Here is an 18,516-nt window from a genome sequence, read left to right as displayed (position 1 = left end):
GAAAATTAAACTTAAAATAGAAAAATACAAAAGCAGAAATCCAAATTTCCTTTCATTTCTGTTGTCTGACGTCTAAAATCGTCTTCAGCTCCGTGAAACTCAAAGCTTTTAGGGTCAAGATTTCTAAGTAAACTTTCTCTGTTTTATTTTTATGAGCGTTCTGTCTAAAACAATAATCTTAAGTTTTCTGGTCATGGTGCTCCTGTCATCTTCACCCTTTGTGTCAAACCACATTTGCTTGTGTTTGCTTCTCCGGCAAATAAATTCCAAACAGAGTTAGGAAAAGAAAAGAGCGAGCATAAAAAAAATAAAAAATCTCTCTGAGCTCACTCACTTTTTCCTCTCTGGATCATAACAACACCATTTCCATTTATAATTTCAATTGTTAATTTGCATAAGAAAAATTAGTTGGGTGACATGCATGATGTTTTTCACCCCCTGCTTTTCTTTTCTGCTTAATTTTCCCACTAATTATAAGCAGCAATGGCACATTATTTACATAAATAATTGTTGTTCCTTCTGTTCGCTCATATTTTCCTCCTTTCTTTCTTTGTCAGAGTTGTTTTGGCATTTGTTGTCCGCAGGGGCAATTCTCCTTTGAGAGCATTTTTGTTTCTCTCCTGACTGAAATAACTTGGATCTGCTGTGTTTTGCGCCTGATGTTTGTTGTGGTGTTTTGCTGTCCTTTGTTCAATAAATAGATTCATCCTACATTTTATTTCCCCTCAAAACTTCTAAGCTTTTATAAATAAATATGTCAGATGTGAGGGTTTTTTTCCCCTAGCTTTCCTTTTTCCTGAAGACAAATTACTTTTCCACTTTATTGACTTTACAAAGAAGATTATGCTATACGGCATCAAACAAATCTCAAATGTAAGACAGTTTTGACTTTTTTTTCTTCTTTTTTGCATCTGTGTGGGCTCATTCTTACACTTTGCTGGAGCAGATATTGTTCCTGTGCACATATTAAAAGTTATATGATGCCGATAAGAGGCTGCATGTATTTTGAGTAAAGCAATAAAGCACATTTTGCTGTTCTGGAAGCTTTTACAGGAAATAAAAGAAGAAAAAACACTTAAACATGCAGAAGGTCCAGATCACATTTCACAAAATACTACTAACTGCCACATCAGAACCACATGAGCCACTTCTAAGGATGCTGAATGACTCATAATTCATTTAAGTTTTTATCCTTTTATTTTTTTTAGGAGATTTTAATTAATTGCGTTTTGCAAGCCAGTGGAGTCCCTGTGGGCCCATTTCACAGATGTAAGTAGAGAAAACAATTACTAATATATAAAGGGGGACTTGCTGGAGATTCTTAAACTAAGCTTTGCACAAAAATGCCAAATAGACAAACTTTAAAGTTAAATATGAACAGGCATGATTTGAATTTTTTTGTTAAGAAAATAATTGTTTTAGACTACAAATATCCTTTTCTTTTTATCCATGAACGTGTTTTTATCTACACCCAATGAGCTCACGATCACTGCTGTTCAAACACAATATTTTTACAAAAGTGTACCGGTATTTTTGTAAACTTACAGCTTATCCTTGCAGTCAGCTGCAGAAAGAAAGCCTGCACTCAGACACACATTGGCCCCTACATTTATAACTACAGATAGCTGTGGGTGAGATTACACAAATAAAACATTTTGTTGTTTAATCTATCGGTGTTTATATTTCATTTTAAGGCGGTCAGAAGATTTATCTGAACATCACTGATCACGTCATGTCTTCTGAGTTTGACTTTCGCCCTCAGTGAGAAACACCTGAAAACTCTTTTAGTTTCCTGCTTTCATAAAAAAATCTGTTCAACCAATCAATAGTTTGTACTTCAAGGTAACAATCTCCTTATCTTTTTTTTACTTTAAAAAACAGAATCGAAAAATCCATCCATCCATTTTTAGAAACCTCTAAATCCCTTTGGGGTCACTGGGTTGCTGAAGTCTGTCCCAACTACTTTTGGGCAAAGGCGGGGTACATCCTGAACAGCTCGCCCAACAACATGCGTTGCTGAGAGTAGTGTGAACCTAGCTTTACCACGCAGCCCAATCTAAAGATTCATTGTTTTTTTAAATGAAATGTACATGTTAAAACCTTTAATGGTTTACTCATGGGAGTAAAATGTGATGTTGAGATTTGCCATAATTGACATGATGATCCCAACTCACTTCCACAGTTGGTATCCTTGGTATCAGAGACACTCACTTAACCCTTGTGCTATCCTATGACACCACCCTTACATTGACGTGTTCTCCCTACCATGACAAAGGTGGATAAAGGTGGAAAGATTTCTTGTAATCCATGGACACCAGTGAAGATCACAAATCATTGAAGGAAAAAGGTTCAGAGCACTGTTTAGTGGGTCTAGATGACCCAACTCCCAATGTTAAAGTGCCTAGGATAGCACAAGGGTTAACGGGCAGAGTTAGACAACAGGAGATTTCCATCTGTACAACATGAGTTCCTTTTTATTTGACTTTCCGTCTCTGCAGAGTTAAGTTAAGAGGCTGTATAATTCCTCAAGCCTCTAATTTTATTCTGTTCCTCCACAGTCATGCTGCGCTGTGATATGGGGGAGCGGTTTGTTCCCCGTAACAAGGAGTTAGAGAAGTCATTTGAAACCGTTGGAGAGCGCACGTGGGGTACACTCTTTAATTGAGGGAAGGAAAACGTGCATCAGTAGTGTTGTGAAGAGCAGAGGGCGATCTTCAGAGGCCAATTAATTTGGAATACAAAACAGCAGTGCAATCTGCTCAGGTTTCCGTCTGGGTCCATTGCTACCTTGCACCAGCTCTGTCATGAAGGCATTCAAGATCAAATTAATTTAAATAGTAGCCCAACCACCACCCCCAACTCCCAGAGCCCTCCCACCCCTTCTCCCTGCTCCTCTTTTGTCCCCTCCACTGCAACTCCGAACTCTAGAAATCAAAATAGCTCCCTGCACGACAAAAGCTTCCACACTCTGTCTCTCCATCACTACCTCTCACAGAAAAACCCACTTTGTGTCTCTCAACTTGAGTAAAAATAGCATGACTTCTCAGACTGCTGTCTGTGTGTCCAGCAGGGAGAAATGCTCCTATTCCTGGATCTGCCCAACTGACTCCAGCTCTGCTCTGACACACAAAGGGAATCACCACACTTGTGCACTCCGGAGGACAGCAGCCTTACATTGGCGCTGGTGCCAGTTGGTCATATTTTATGATTTCCTAGCATCTGAGCAGGGTGACTCTAACATGACAAATTATGGTGAGGGAGATCTCTAAAATACCTTCTGGATTTGCACACACTTTCTTGGACGTATGTTTATGGATTTTCCATAGTAGTGCGAGCGTCTCGCTTTAATCTAGTCAAAGCCATGATGAATGCAGTGCACCTGTGAGGTTGAAAATCTGGAAAAGAAAATTATGATACATGTCTCTACTGTTGAAGGCTGAAGCAAAGGAGGGAGATAAGAAAAAGAGGAGAAACCTAATTGTGGAAGAGGAGAGGGTTGTAGAAGTGAGGTCCTCTGGAAGATGGTTAATTTATAAGACCTGTGGTGGAGGTAATGTGACAGGCCGAGTAATGGTTAGAAGTAGTTTGAAGGATTATTTTGTCTTTTTGGTCAGCAATCTCATTGCACAATTCTGTTTCCTTTTCTCCCCTCTTTTTTCTGTCTTTCTGCCACAGACAGCATTCTTGTCTTCCTTTTTTCCCCCAACAGGAAGAATCAGTCATAATCAATGAGCCCATATAGTATTTGCCTTGGTATAATGAAGGAAGTGTACCTGTAGGTGAGGTTCACTTGGGTCCTGTTTGCATTTAAGCCGGAGGTCATTTACCTTCAGAAACAGAAGGAGAACAAAGGGCATAATTCAAAAACTCTGCATTAGAATTCTGTTCAACTTTACGGCTTTATTCTCTGCTTAACCTCCATATTTATTCATGATAAATCTGACAACAAACCCTCTGTTTCCTTGTTGAAGTCACCCCTGCTCTCTTTCCCTTTTTTCCTTTTCTTCTGCCGCGCTCTATCTGTACTTCATTTCCAATGCAGGGAGCATAGCTGAAGCCATAGACTTGTGCGTGGAAACACCTGGCAGACAAGAAAAATGACGGCCGGCGCAATCTCATTTTCTGAGGGGCTGCAAGTCAGGCAGGAAATGGCTATTATTCCATCGACACTGTCGGTATTAAGTTATTTCCTTCTCTAAATACGAGAACATTCATGAATATCTATTGAGTTCCAGGTGCAAGCGCAAGAGGTTTTGTCGCCACACACTTGGATGATTGCAGCCCTATATTCTGCCTGCTGCACCCTCACTTCTGAGATTGAAGTGAAAGACAATGGTAGTGGAAATTGGCTAATAAATCCAGAGGAGGCAAAGGGCTGTTTGAGCAATACCGCAAGCTCGTGCATGCTTTTTAAGTAGGATAAAAACTCCTGGTTTGCTCTCAACCTCATCCTTTTCTCAAGGATGTGACTGGGGCTAAGAGGCTAAATCTCCATCAAAAGGCCAACGCCACTGGTAGCAAGACAGCTTTGCAGTGCCACCACAATAATGCAGGACACATCAGCATTTCCACACATTTCATTGAAGTGAGATGATGGATTTCTGCTTATCTATCTGCTAGGTATAGTAGAACAGAACGGGAAGAGCTCACAACAGAACAAAGATCCATTTGCATTTGTTCACCATGTGCTTTTCTCATCATGGCGTTTGCTGTGTTTATCATGAGTCTGAGCCATATTGCTGCCAGTCATGCGCATAGAGAGAGAGAGAGAGAGGTGAAACCCAGAGGAGGAGGACAGGACAGAAAAGAAAGAAGAAAAAAAAAAAGAACTGCTGGATGATGAGCAGCAGAAAATCTCAGATTTGAGTGACCTACTGCCTTCCATCGCATGGTGACTCTGAAGCTGGCTGGTAGGGAGAAAGAGAGAGCAGTAGCTCCACTTACATGTGTCCAGTTCTCATGGAGCGCCTCACAGTAAAGGGGAGATGGGGCAGAATTGATTGAAGGCGGTGGACCATAAATGAAAGCATTGATTTTAGGGTCACAGTTGCAGGAGGAGGTTCTGAAATAAATTGAAATAAACATATCAATACATCAAGTATATTACACTATGAGCACACATGCACTCTCACACATTCATTATGAGTCTTGTTTAGTTGAATAGATGGCTGATTAATGCATATGCAACGGCTTCTGCACATACCACTACACTGTCAGAAAAAAGGGTACGGTTGGGGTACGTTTGTGAACACTTAGGGTACAAATTCCCCATTTGTACCCTAAGTGAGTCATAATTACACCTTAGGGTACTCATATGTACCATTTAAGGATAAAAAAGGTACAAATATGTTTCCAACCATCAGAGGGCCCATATTTGGACCCTTTATTCCACAAACAAAGGTACAATCACTTGTGTGACAAAAGTAATAATTCAAAGTGTATAAAACGTCACCCAAAATCATTTAATACGCTGTTGGTTATTTGGAAAAGATGCACAAAATAACCAAATATATTTAAGATACCACACATCTTTTATGACTAGTTCTGAACAGTACACAAGCACATTATATTTTATTGATTGTGCAGAGCATCAAGATAATAACTTTTAAACATGTATTAGTGTGAGCCTGTTTTTGTTTTACTTATATAAGAGCTGTTTTAAGTTTTGCCTTTAATTTAGAGCAAAAGCACAATGTAGACAAAATTATTTGATATTTTTAACCTTATATGGTGTACTTTAACTTGGCCTAAGTTCAATTTAAATTTCTAGTCTTTGAGCTGTTAATTTAAGTTATTTTTTTTCTAATCATACATTCTCATAAAAAAGTAAATTTATCTGTTACTACGTTACATTATGTGTACATATTAGTACCTTTTAGCTTTTGTACCTACACAGGAAAAATGAGAGAGTACTTTTTTCGGAGTTACCATCAGTAATTTTTATTTAAGTAGGTGTAAAAACGTAGAGGAAATATGTTGGAGTAAACCAGCGAGACCACGCCCACTCTACTTTCTTAAGTTTCGTTTCTTCCGCCATTTTGTTATCCCGCAGCGGCCGGAGGAAGATAGAGGCTGTGACTGAGGTAAGTCTGCTAATTGCTCAAAAATAAGTTGGAAACTTGTTTTAAGCGGGTTCGGTTATTTTATCTGTAAGGAATAACTTTTGTGTAGTGGAATGCTGCTATTCCACCGTGTATGTGCCTGTGAGGAGATTGAAAACTACGAGCAGGAGTTAGTTTACTAACGGTTAGCCTCAGCCGTTTGAAGTTCAGCTAAATGCAGCCATTAAATAAATTAAGCTGTTGTTTTTATTGGTGTTGTACCGTGTTCCGTTAAATACATTGAAATATATACATTTTTTTCACTAGATAATTCTGTGGCCGTTTTACCGATGTACGCTGGCGTTGATGCACCGGTTGTTTTTGCCTACCCCCCCCCCCCCTTTTTTTTTTTCTTTCTTTCTGTGTTTCTTAGTAAGGAAGCCAGCTACTTTTGAAACGACCAGCTCCATAATTCCTACTGATATTTATTAGGTCCGTCGAATTCAATGCGTTAATCGTTTTAATCTGTAATGTGTAGGAGTCCAATAAGGTGTTTTTTTTTTTACACCGCAGTGAGTATGGCAGTCCTTCCCATTTATATGTCAGCCTGCCGTAGCTGCTGTGCGCGGGCAGCCACCATTTCCCGAATGCAAGACAGTGACAGAGACTGTTTAGGTTGTCATGATCGCTCATTGTTGGTCAAGCGAAGTTAACACTGTGTATTGTTGATTTTGATCATTCTCCTGAAGAGATTATTTTTTTTAAATGGAGGTCCGTGATTCCAGATACTCCTCACGATTTCCCAAACCAAAAACTCATCTATAAACCAGGAAAAAACATTTTTTTTAAATGAACTTCCAAGAAATAAATCTGTAGGCCCTTAGAAGCCAGTATATTTCCCATTACTATTTTAAAATGTATTAATTTATTTGGAACAGGGCTTAGATCTGAAGAAATGCTGTGTTGGTACCTTTTGGTGTTGTAATGTTTTTTCTTTTTTGTAATATATTATTTTTTTTTCCCACCAGGAAAGATGCAAGCTGTGCGTGAACATGTTGAACGCTAACAAAAAAAGTTTTGAAGTTCAGCTGACCTTCAAATCCTTTTGGGAATGTGGTGAGTGGAAACATCACAATTTCCAGCATTTTTCTTTACAGGAATCAGTCAACTTTGTGGATAAACTGTCAGCTGTGATGCAAACAGATTTTTTTAATTGCTTTTTAATTTAAAGATAATTTCTGTGCTGTATTCTAAACATAATTTTGCTGTGTTCACAGCTGCCAAAAAGTTCAACATCCCAACCTTGGACTTGAAAGTGTTTGATGACTCAAAGACAGAAGTTGATGAGCAGGTTTTTGATCTCCTGTTGAAAAACCCAAACTTTGGTGTGTTGGAAATTTGTCTGGCCGAAGATACAAATCCAGAAGGTGAAGTTTTTCTTTTAAATTGTAATTTATCTATTTTGTTTTGAATGGTTTTGGGTAAATTCCCCTTTGATGCCTTAATTTATTTCCAAGGGAAATAATCTGTGTTTTTGCTTTCAAGTACATGCTAAATTAAGAACATTTTTGAGCTGAAGAGTTTTGATTGTATATTTGCATCAATAGGAGTCTAATGGTCAATGATTTATTTGACAGGATAGTGTGGGGAACAAAACACGGGCAAATAAGTGAGTTTTATATCCTATTGCTGTCTTAGACAAGATAATAAATCTGCTAAACTGTTAATTCGGTCAGTATTTAAAAATCTTTGTTTTTACTTTTTTTGTTTTTGCTATCATACTTATTTAAATATTACAGTAACTGAAAGCTTTAATACTTTGACAGATCAGCCGAGTTGTCCTGCAAAGAGCTGCAATACCAGTTCAAGTGGAGATACTGAAGTGGACTCAGATGACACCATAATATGACAACACAGTCCTACAACAAGACGAAGAGTTGAAGACGCCTCTCTTGCCAAAGTAAGTAAATGATTTTTTCACAAAGTCATTTCAAGCATTCAAAGTCAGGCTGTCTTTCCAATTCAGTTAAGTTGTCAAATAGTGCAGTAAGGCAGATCATCCAAACTAGTTTAAAGTTTTCTAGGGAAACAGCAGATTGCACCGAGTAAGTCACAACACATTGAATACATTCTGGAATACTGTCCTTATCATACAAACATATAATTCTTCTGTATTTCCTTCAACAAAGCTCTGCATAATTAACAAGATATTGACTATACGGGCGACAGTGGCTCAGGCGGTTGAGCGGGTCGTCCAATGACCGAAGGGTTGGCGGTTCGATCCCCGCTCCCGCCAGCCAAAATGTCATTGTGTCCTTGGGCAAGACACTTCACCCTCCTTGCCTCCAGTGTGTCTCCACTGGTGTGTGAATGTGCATGAATGGTCCCGGTGATGGTCAGAGGGGCCGTAGGCACGAAATGGCAGCCACGCCTCTGTCCCAGGGCAGCTGTGGCTACAACCGTAGCTTACCATCACCAAGTATGAATGAGGAGTGAATGAATAATGGACACAATGTAAGCGCTTTGAGTGTCTTGAAAAGCGCAGATAAATCCAATCCATTATTATTATTATACAAAGACAGACATTGATTATGCAGTTTTTGAGGGGGAAAATGTTTTCTGGGACATGGTTTCTGCAGTTCAATTGGAATTCACCTTCAAGTTCTTGACAGGACTGTTTTGCAGAGTTAACCGGCCTTAATTTCCCATCATGCCATTGTTTACGCTCCCGTTACCTTACAGTCCCTCACAACCCCCAAGCAACAGAATTGGCGTGCAATATTGGAGCTATCCAGCCTTATAGATGTGAGCCAGATGCCAACTCAGACGAGGAGAATGAAGACAAGCGGAGCAGGGAGCTTGTGGCCTGCCAAATGTAGCTTGTACGTAACAACTACAAGCTTTCTCAAATGACATCTTTTCATCTGCTCCTGATTCATCCCAATTTGAGAAAATAAATATTCAGAAACACAGTTTTATTCTTAAATCTTATAACAATATGTCATCATAAAAATGCTACATTTTAAAAAATAACTTTCATTGGAGTGGGTCCCCCATTTTTAACATGTCGCAGTATTTTTCTCATGATGGGCACGTTTAAAACTGCACATCTGAGTATTCACTCAAATTGGGATGAATCAGGAACAGACAAAATAAATGCAGTTTGAGGAAGGTCTCTATTGTGACGCACCACATGAAATGAAGTGGGTCCGAGTCCCTCTGCTCTGCCGTATTCTGATGCGTCCACTTGCAGACAAACGGATCCATTAACATCTTCATCATACTTGTCTGAGCTTGATCTAAACTATGGCCGGAAAGCTTCAATATTGCTCACCATTTTGGTTTTACCACTAATGTTAGTTTTAGGTTGGAAGGACTGTAAGCTAGAGGGAGAGGGCGTAAACAAAGGGATGATCGGACATCAGCGGAGGGTAACTACTGTGTCAATAGCCCCGCCTACAACTCAGAAGTTAATTTCTGATCAACTCCAAACCACTCTGCACAAACGGTCTTTAAACATCATCTCAAAGTGCTTTAACCCCAGTATCAGTGCTTGCAGTTGTATTTTTTATTATTAATATGGACTTTTAAATTTGATCCAATAGGTGGTTGCTGTCATTGGTGAGGATGCATCATCCGTTGAAGGTCACGTGAATGTCCTGCATATCCAGTACAGCAAGGTGCGAGAGGATATACTAAAGAAGTACCCTTTCTTGAAGACAACCTCAGGGGTCAGTGACATTTTAAATCAGTTCTCAGCTTAAAATACATTTTGAATGTCAATATAAGCTGAGACATCTGCTAAAATGACCATTAACAGCTTTAACTCAATTGTAAAAACATTGTAATATTCCAAACCCATATATAAATATATAGTCATTCAAGCCAAGTAATATTTATACAATGAGATCACTAAAGGGAAATGGCAATGAAAGAGGCAACAAAGAATATTAGAATGTTTTATGTCTTTTGTTTGTTTTAGTTTAAGTGAATGATTAATTTTCTAATTTTTTTCAATTTTCAGTTGTTTGACGATGTTGACCGAATGCATCCATCACCTGTCAGTTTAAGCCAGCGCTTCAAGGACGGCGTTTACCAGTATTGTGCCAAAGGTGCTTGAGCTTGTTCAAAGAAAAGCTCCATTAGCCAAAGTCTCCAAAGAAGCAAGAGAAGAGATGCTTGCAGAGGATCTACTAGGTATTGACATAAACGTAATCCTTGGTAATCTTTAGTGTGTTTTATAGTTCTTCTTTTTAGAATTCGTATCAATATTATCTTATCACATTTATGCATTTTATTATTTAAATTATGCATTTAAACTTGGTTATAAGTTTACTTTTTTATTTATTTTTAGAAAATGTAGAATGCAGTAGAAAGATGTACTTAAAATGAGGTCTAGTGCTTCTTTTGTTAATGTCAAAAGCTTTATTTCATGGTTTAAAAATGGTAACTGAAGTACTATGTGCTGTTTACAATTGATCAAATGTTAAGGTTATAGTTACAATGAATGCAATGTGAACTGAAGGAGAAATATAGATTTTTCATTATTGTAAAATTGCTAATAATTGTAAATATATGCATCCTGTTGTGACACTGTGAAGCTTAAAACATTCATACTGTAAAATGTCTGAATTGTAATTGTTTTGAATGTTTAATAAATGTGATAAACAGTATACTGGTCTTTTAATGTGCTGTATCTGGTACAAATTTGCCATCAAAGGGTACAAAAGGCTTGTCACTGGGGCAGTACCCTTAAAAGAACAAATTGGTACCTTTTTTAAAGGTACATTATGGTACCATAGCACTATAAGGTACAATTTTTGTCCACAGAGGTACATATTTGCCTTTGAAAGGTACATACTGAAAGGGTACAGATACGTACCAATATGAAAGGGTACAACATTTGTACCCTTGAGGGTACTGCCCCAGTGACAAGCCATTGTACCTCTAAAGGTACAAATTTTGCACATTTTTTCTGACAGTGTAAAGTAGTGACAATCGTGTTTAGATTAAATATATATCTGTTTATTTTAATTTAACAACCCTAATAGGTTTAATTTAAACCAGAAATCTATTGTAAACCATACAAAAAACAAAAATTAGTGAAATCTTTTAGTTTTTCTCCCTTTTGTTTTATTTCAAATGCAGCTGTACCACACACACCACACACCTTTAAAAAGAAAAGACCTTAATAAAAAGCAGGTGTGACTGATATGAGTCCGTTTTTCCAACCTGAAAATTCATCTCATCTGCATAATAAAAGAATAAAGAGCACACCATAAAGTGAACACTCAGGAAAGGTTAAAGTACTTCCAATTTATGGGTCAGAGGGAGACACTTTAGCAGGAAGAAGGGAAGAAATTACTTGGCTGGGAGACCAACAGAATCTGAGCATAAAGACATGGCAGCCAATTAAGAGAAAGGTCATTCCATAAAAGAGGAAGCCGCACAAGAAAGCTTTACATACAGCAGCTCCTCCTTTTCAACGATCTCTCAGTCCATAATCTATCCCCTGCTCACACAATGCTTTCACTGATGCCTTTTATAATGTTAATTTGCTTTTCTTTTTTTTTTTTACAAAGATTCATACAGATAATGATTCAGATGAATAACAGTTTATGTGCCGCTCTTCAGGACCTGACAAATCTGTGATGCTCAATCATTGCTGCCAGTTCACTGATTATTGCATTAAATGAGATTATGTCAGACCACTTTTCACCTTATGTCTTTTTTTTTAAATCGAAAATACCTGAAATTATGAGAATCATTGCATTTTTAGAGCAGAGGCAGCTGTCAATCCCTTCGAATATAATAACTTATAATTACGGGTATTTGTCAGTTACCAATCCTGCAAATTGTCCCGCTCAACAAAAATGAAAGAAGTCTGTGATGTTCTTCGTGGAGGCTACGGTTTACACAATACAATATTTCATTTGACAGTTTTTAGAAGAACCACAATTTTAGTTTCAAACTTTATAAAAGAAATATTCAAGCACAGGTATGGTTTGGAGCTCCTATACATGACCTACATTTTTAGTATCTATAGTTTCTCCGAGCAAGTTTTCAGAGAACCTATAGAGGTGCAGGGATAAATCGCACACTTTATACAAAGAGGCTTCCAAGCAGGATTTTATTTTTCTGTTGGTGCAGGATTCAATACATATATATTTGCTTTGTGTTTAAAAAGGAATTAAACATTAAAGAAAAAGGAACAATTAGTTTGTACAAAAATGAAAACAGATGAATATATCTGTTCATACAGATGAACGCAGATAATAGATGGGATAGACATTTCTCACAACATCAACTCAATGTTATCTTTCAAAACTGTGGAAGACCATTTGAACATTTGAGTTATTCTGATGGATTTTTAAAGAACTTGCAGTGGACTAAAGCAAAATCTCATTTGCCGATGTCACTGTCCTGGTTGTGTCACCATAAGTAGGAAGAGGAAGTGCATCCGAACAATAATGTAGTCACAAATATTATTACTGACCCAAAGAAAAGGTCAAGTTGAATATTAGTTTCACAGAGAACACAAATTCTTGTTTGGAAGATGATCTTTAGATGTTTTTTGCTCAGATAAATCCTAACTCCAGGTGCTTCTGAGCTAACGTTGATGCAGCTGAGAGCAAAACCCATTGAATCTGTAAGAAATTGTGAAAAACAAATGGGACAAAGAAATTCTCTGCAGATAAGACTTTTAACACGTTTGCAATCATTTTCCTTCCAATATCAGCACCAGTCAAAGCTTATCAGAGTTATTTTTTGAGTTCAATATGGTAAAGTGCAATAAACAACTTAACTTTTTGTTTTTGTTTGTTTTTATAGGATAAGGTTTCCTAAAACTGAGAGGGTTTACCATTCAGTTGATGAGTATTGTACAACAGAAAGTAAACTTTTGGTTAAAAAAATAGCAAGAAAAGGGCAACAAAAAATGGAGAAGACACAAAGCACTGCAAAAATGGAAATTGTATGTCTTACAGAAAATTGCAAAGTAAGTCAAGATGCAAGTGAGTACAGTTTGTTTCACCATCAAAAGCTTCTCAGAAGCTCAGAGACACTGACATGATCTGGATCTGTCTTTATGAAAAAAATGCATGTAGTAATATATTTACCAGTACATATTGAATTGTGTTTTTTTGGTAGCATTTCACTCACACACCCCCATGTACTGATTACTTTATCCCTTGTGCTATCCTAGATGACCCCACCCTTACATTGACGTGTTCTCCCTACCATGACAAAGGTGGATAAAGGTGGAAAGATTTCGTGTAATCCATGGACACCAGTGAAGATCACAAATCATTGAAGAAATGAGGTTTAGCGCAATGTCTAGTGGGTCTAGATGACCCAACTCTCAATGTTAAAGTGTCTAGGACAGCACAAGGGTTATTTTAGTAAAATCCTCACCTGTTCTGTGGGTATATAGTTTTGTGATGCTTTGAGGAAAAATAGCATAACAGGCTTTATTAGGGGCTGTTTTTTTTTTTTTTTTTTTTTTTTTTTTTTGTGCATACCTGCAACACTTTTATCTTAACATCAGACCACAGACCTTTTGTCTCTCTAGCTGCTTGAGGCAATTCTTTCATCAGTAGTATCGCTTGTGTCTTGACAGGATCCAGCTTCCAGGACGTGAGATCGTTAGGTCAGGGTTTCAGACTCCTCTTTCCTGCTCTCTTTGGTTCAACCCTGAAAGGCCATTGTCTGTTTGTCCACCCAGCACCTATAGGTGGAGAAGTTGTCAAGTTTATGATCTCAGGAATAAAGAAGAGGCTAAAAATTGCCACCAAAGTGGATATGGGTTCCTCTATATTATGCTTAGTGGAATGCTTAAATATCTGGCTTTATATACTGTTTTCTCCCATAGTATTTCAACATAGATAGATGCCAAATTCCAGTTGTTCTTGCTCATGGTCTTTGGATTTAAACTTACTTTAATTTTCCTGTAGGAAGGGGGAAAAACCCCAATATGGTTTTTGTAAAACAGCATTAAGTACAATGTGCTCATGGTCAAAAAATGTAAAACAAATTATTAAAAAATTTTAGTTGCTTGCATCAATAATCGCTTATCTCACAGACTTAGGAGATGTGCACAAATTGTCATCACAATAATCCAAGCATATTTTAACGAACTTTTACTGAAACCGTTTATGTATTTTTAGCAGTTCTTTTTAAAAAGATACAAAGGCAGGTACGTGACACCCTGTCCTGTCATTACCTTCCACCTGCATATGAGCAGCTGCACTGGCACATGGGCACAGGAGCATGGCAAGAAGAATGACGTGTGTAATGGGAAGTGGCACGACAATTAGGTTGCTTATGTGGCACTAGGGAAGGGTGTGTAGCCACAATGTAGTGCAATCACTCTATTTCTTTGATAAATAGGAGTAGGTACAATTACCCCCTCATCATACAAATGTTCCATTGCCAATCATTTTTACAGAAAACAGAAAATACTGATGTATATGAATTGCTTTACAGGTGTATGTTCAAAAAGTCTGTATGCAGGATTGAAAAGTACAGCTTTGTCATTAAAAGAGAGAACTGGAAAATAGTCTTTTTCAGGTATTTTGTTAAGATTACTTCTCTTTATCAGTAAGTATATATTTATGTTGTCCTCCCAAATCGAAACCAAAGGTTTTATTCATTACACCAAATTACATTTTCTGCAAAAAAAAAGAAGAAGAAGAAAAACTGCTTTGCTCAGACCACACTGAGGAGTAGTGGTTGGCCCACTTGCCTTACAATGAGAAGGCCTTGGTTTGAAGGCACTCTGATTTCCTCTCAAAGTCCAAAATCAGGCTTTATGGGTTAATTGACAATTCTAAAATTGTCTATCCCCTATGACCCCACCCTTACATTGACGTGTTATCCCTACCATGACAAAGGTGGATAAAGGTAAAGAGGATTATATGTAATCCATGAATACCAGTGAAGATCACAAATCATTAAAGAAAAAGGGTTTAGCACACTGTCTAGTGGGGTCTAGATGACCCAACTCTCAATGTTAAAGTGCCTAGGATAGCACAAGGGTTACAGGTTAGCATGTGTGGTTTTGTGGCCCTGCAACAGGACAGGGTGTACCCTGGACAGGTCGCCATGTGGATGGATGGATGGATGGATGGATGGATGGATGGATGGATGGATGGATGGATCATCAGTAGATGAAGGCCTAGACTCTTCCAGATTTTTAGAAGACTTTCTGTCTTTGCCACATATGTGATGACTGATGTGAGGGATTAAATTTAAAGCCACCATTTAGGCTACTTGTGTGCTGTTTCATTACAAATACATGTTTATTTAATTGAAAAGGCCTCTATATTTCCATATCTGAACTTCTTATACAGTCTTTTTATAACTTTGGAATTGATTACTAACACTTTAAGTCAAAGAAAGAGAAGAGATTACACTAAAATCAAGGGTCTAAGGGCAGGGATGCCCAGTTTAGTTTAGTCTGTTTAGTTGGTTCAGTTTAGAATTTTCCTATTGAACTCTAGGTATTCATGATCCTTGTGATTTTATGAGTACTATACAATTACCGGTACGAAGCACGTTGAGACGACTCTTGTTGTGATTTTGGGCTACATAAATAAAATTGAATTGAATTGAATAAAAAATTATATTGTTACTCCTGATAAGATTGACATTTCTACTCAATCAATAACTGTCAAACAACAATTACACCTTTTAAAGGAGAGGACCAATCACATAGACAGCACATTAAGCATTTAATGATATTCCAGTCAGACAACTCATGCAGTGAAGAAAATATATTTCCATATTTCTTTTAGTATAGCATAAGGCTCCATTCAGTTACATAAAACAAAGAGCTCCATAGAAAAGCCAGGGAGGAGGGTGGGGTGACAAACGCCGAGCTCGCGGAAATGGAAGAGAAGGAATGGACCGCACACCTGGAACTTCAATAGGACGCTGAACAGGTGAGTTGATTAAACTGAACCGCCCCCAGAGAGGAGTAACCAGGTAAGCGCACTGATCAAGTTGCCTGGTTGAAATACTCCGTTCATATTCAGATTCACTTGCTGTTTAAGAAGAGTAAATGCTCAGAACCCTGATGTTGTTTCTTATTGAGCCCATAGTTGAGAGCAAATTGACAAATTCAACATTTTCTAAGAACTATGATAAAATACACTCTCAGCAAAGTTCTAGCAAACTGGTGTCTGACCAGCTTGAGTGCGTTCACTGGTCAGTTTGATGTGTAAAGTGTTGTCTTGCAAATTAACAGGAACACAGTTCCACATTGAAATGTATGCATTTATCTGCTAAAGTCTGGCATTTAAAATGTCTAAAATTTTAGAAAATTAGATTTAAAGACCCATAACTCAGAAACTAAAATCAGCAGGCCACAAGCTCTGTTTCATTCTGATGCATTCACCTTTAGATGACTAGATCCAGGGACGTCTTCATTTTTCTCATCCAAACTGACATCTGGTTCAAAACTGCTTGACTCTACAATTCCTCGAAAAAAAATTTGTACTGTAATATTAGGTTAGGGTTGTGAGGGGCCAGCAGGAAAGCATGTAGGCAGATCGGTGATGGGAAGTGGGGATGGAGTTGAATTTCTGACGAACTTCTGCCGCTCTGCAAAAACCGTGTCCTAGAATACGACACAGGTTTTTGATTTAGCCTAAAAACAGCATAATCATAATTAAAAGACCACTGGGAATGCTTTCATAATAGATCAAAGGATAATCAGATCCATGTTTGAGTAATCTTAATATTCTAACACATGGTTAAGACAGAAAATCTAAACATGTGAAAAGGGTTGTTGTTCTTCAAAAATAATCTTTTTGCACACAACAGCAGTTTCCGTCTGTAGGAGTTAAAGATTGCACAGTCCCTGGCCGCTGGACTCAGCAGCACAAAAGGCTCTCTCTTGCAGTCTGGGGTTTTGGGAGCAGCATGTGTTTACATTCTAAATAAGACAAAATTGTCCTAATTAAAATCCCCCAACCCGGATTACTCAAAATCATTGCAACCTGCTGAGCTAAACAACCCGATTCTGCTTCAGCCGTCAACCGAGACAGACTCTCCCGCATACTGTTGTTTCAAGAGCGTGGTGTAATATTGATATAATTTCCAAAATGGCTCTGATGACTCTGAAGGGACAACCCAAACCTGTCCAGGGAACAGTGATGAAAATGGATTTCCTGGAAATGTGTTTCTTGCCTTAGGCTGAGAATATGTTGGCAGAGGGAAAGCATATGCACAGGCCTGTGCAGGAGAGACAGCATTTGTCACTGCTTCCTACTGCACTTTTCTATTCATTTTTCATGAAGCAATATTTCTGGATACATTTTTGTATCATCACTTCACATTTTCTTCCTTTATTTTCAAACCCTTGCTTTGTTTTACCTTCAATTAATTTTGCAAAGTGAGTGGACATGTGTGCAACAGGTGGAACATAGACTCACCTGTCATAACATCACTCTCTAGACATATTAGTGCTTGTCCACATAAAAAGTATCCACCAACTTTACATGAATGCGTTCTTTAAACATCAGAACATTTATGAATTACAAAAGATGTCAAATAATGGCTTCTGACCAAGCCCCCATATTTGGTTCCCTTTAGTTCAAGGCAAACCTAAATATAATATTGCAGTTCCTGAAATGGCCACTGGAGGCAGGTTTCATAGAGAGAAATCTCCCAATAATTACCAGGTCAAAAAGTCTGATTTTTGATCAAAAATAAACTTGTTTACAGTGTGGCTCATTATTTTTTGGTTTCCTTTCAAACGGCATTCTCTAATAATGAACTTGCTAAACAAAGCATATCTGAGGAAATAAATTTTGGCGCAGTTCAAGCATTCCAGAATTGAAAAGTCCTCATTTCTTTAGGTAAAAAACTTTTTTTCATACTATAAGTACTATACAGGGAAAAATATTTGCCATGTCATATTTATTTATTTATTCTTTGATGAAGTAATTCCATCCCCTGAGCCTAAACTCCTGAAGAAATGTCATTTCCAGAGCAATTTTCTAATACGCGAGAAAAGAAAACAAGTTAATTGAAGCAAAACATGGGAAGCCTCTCAGCCTGTGATCTGTGTTTAGCCCACACCACTCGCGCACATCATTTAATGAACCAAGTCCTCCCACTAATGAGGCTGGCAAAAGACTGCAGGGTCAAGTTTTGCGTCTTTCGCTCACACACACACCAACAAATACAGACACTCATTCTCAATGCACTCTTCCTTTTTTTTAAGAGTCTACAGTACAATTGCAGAATTTAGGGGCTCTTACTAAATTAGCAGGGACAGGTCAGAGTCTCTTCATTAGAGTGCACTTAAGTAAGACAGTTAATGATGACACCAGACAACGAGGAGCCTCTTTTATGTCAGATTATGGAGGAAAGTTGCACCTTTGCAACCTCAAGATTCCATCTGCTGCTTTACCTCGACTGGGATTTTATAGCATTATTAATTATTATAAACATCAGCGCAGACAGTTTA

General features: G+C 37.9%; 2 long non-coding RNA genes across 6 annotated transcripts; one reads left to right on the top strand and one right to left on the bottom strand.

The window, feature by feature from the left end:
- Positions 1-3,603: 3,603 nt before the first annotated feature.
- LOC110015627 lies at positions 3,604-15,033 on the bottom strand. Its single transcript, XR_002290862.1, has 3 exons — positions 13,597-15,033; positions 4,945-5,062; positions 3,604-3,827 (listed from the first exon to the last, which is right to left on the bottom strand). It is a non-coding gene; the product is annotated as an uncharacterized LOC110015627 (long non-coding RNA).
- On the top strand, positions 7,417-10,201 carry LOC111947909. Of its 5 annotated transcripts, XR_002873870.1 has the most exons (5): positions 7,433-7,468; positions 7,679-7,710; positions 7,868-8,001; positions 9,647-9,772; positions 10,066-10,201. It is a non-coding gene; the product is annotated as an uncharacterized LOC111947909 (long non-coding RNA). The 5 variants fall into 5 exon arrangements; XR_002873871.1 differs by lacking the exon at positions 7,679-7,710 and having other exon boundaries at positions 7,417-7,468; XR_002873868.1 differs by lacking the exon at positions 7,433-7,468 and having other exon boundaries at positions 7,593-7,710.
- Positions 15,034-18,516: the final 3,483 nt, after the last annotated feature.

The sequence above is a fragment of the Oryzias latipes genome, chromosome 9 (genome assembly GCF_002234675.1).
Source record: "Oryzias latipes chromosome 9, ASM223467v1".
Taxonomy (NCBI): domain Eukaryota; kingdom Metazoa; phylum Chordata; class Actinopteri; order Beloniformes; family Adrianichthyidae; genus Oryzias; species Oryzias latipes.
This window is presented reverse-complemented; position numbering and strand designations above follow the sequence as displayed.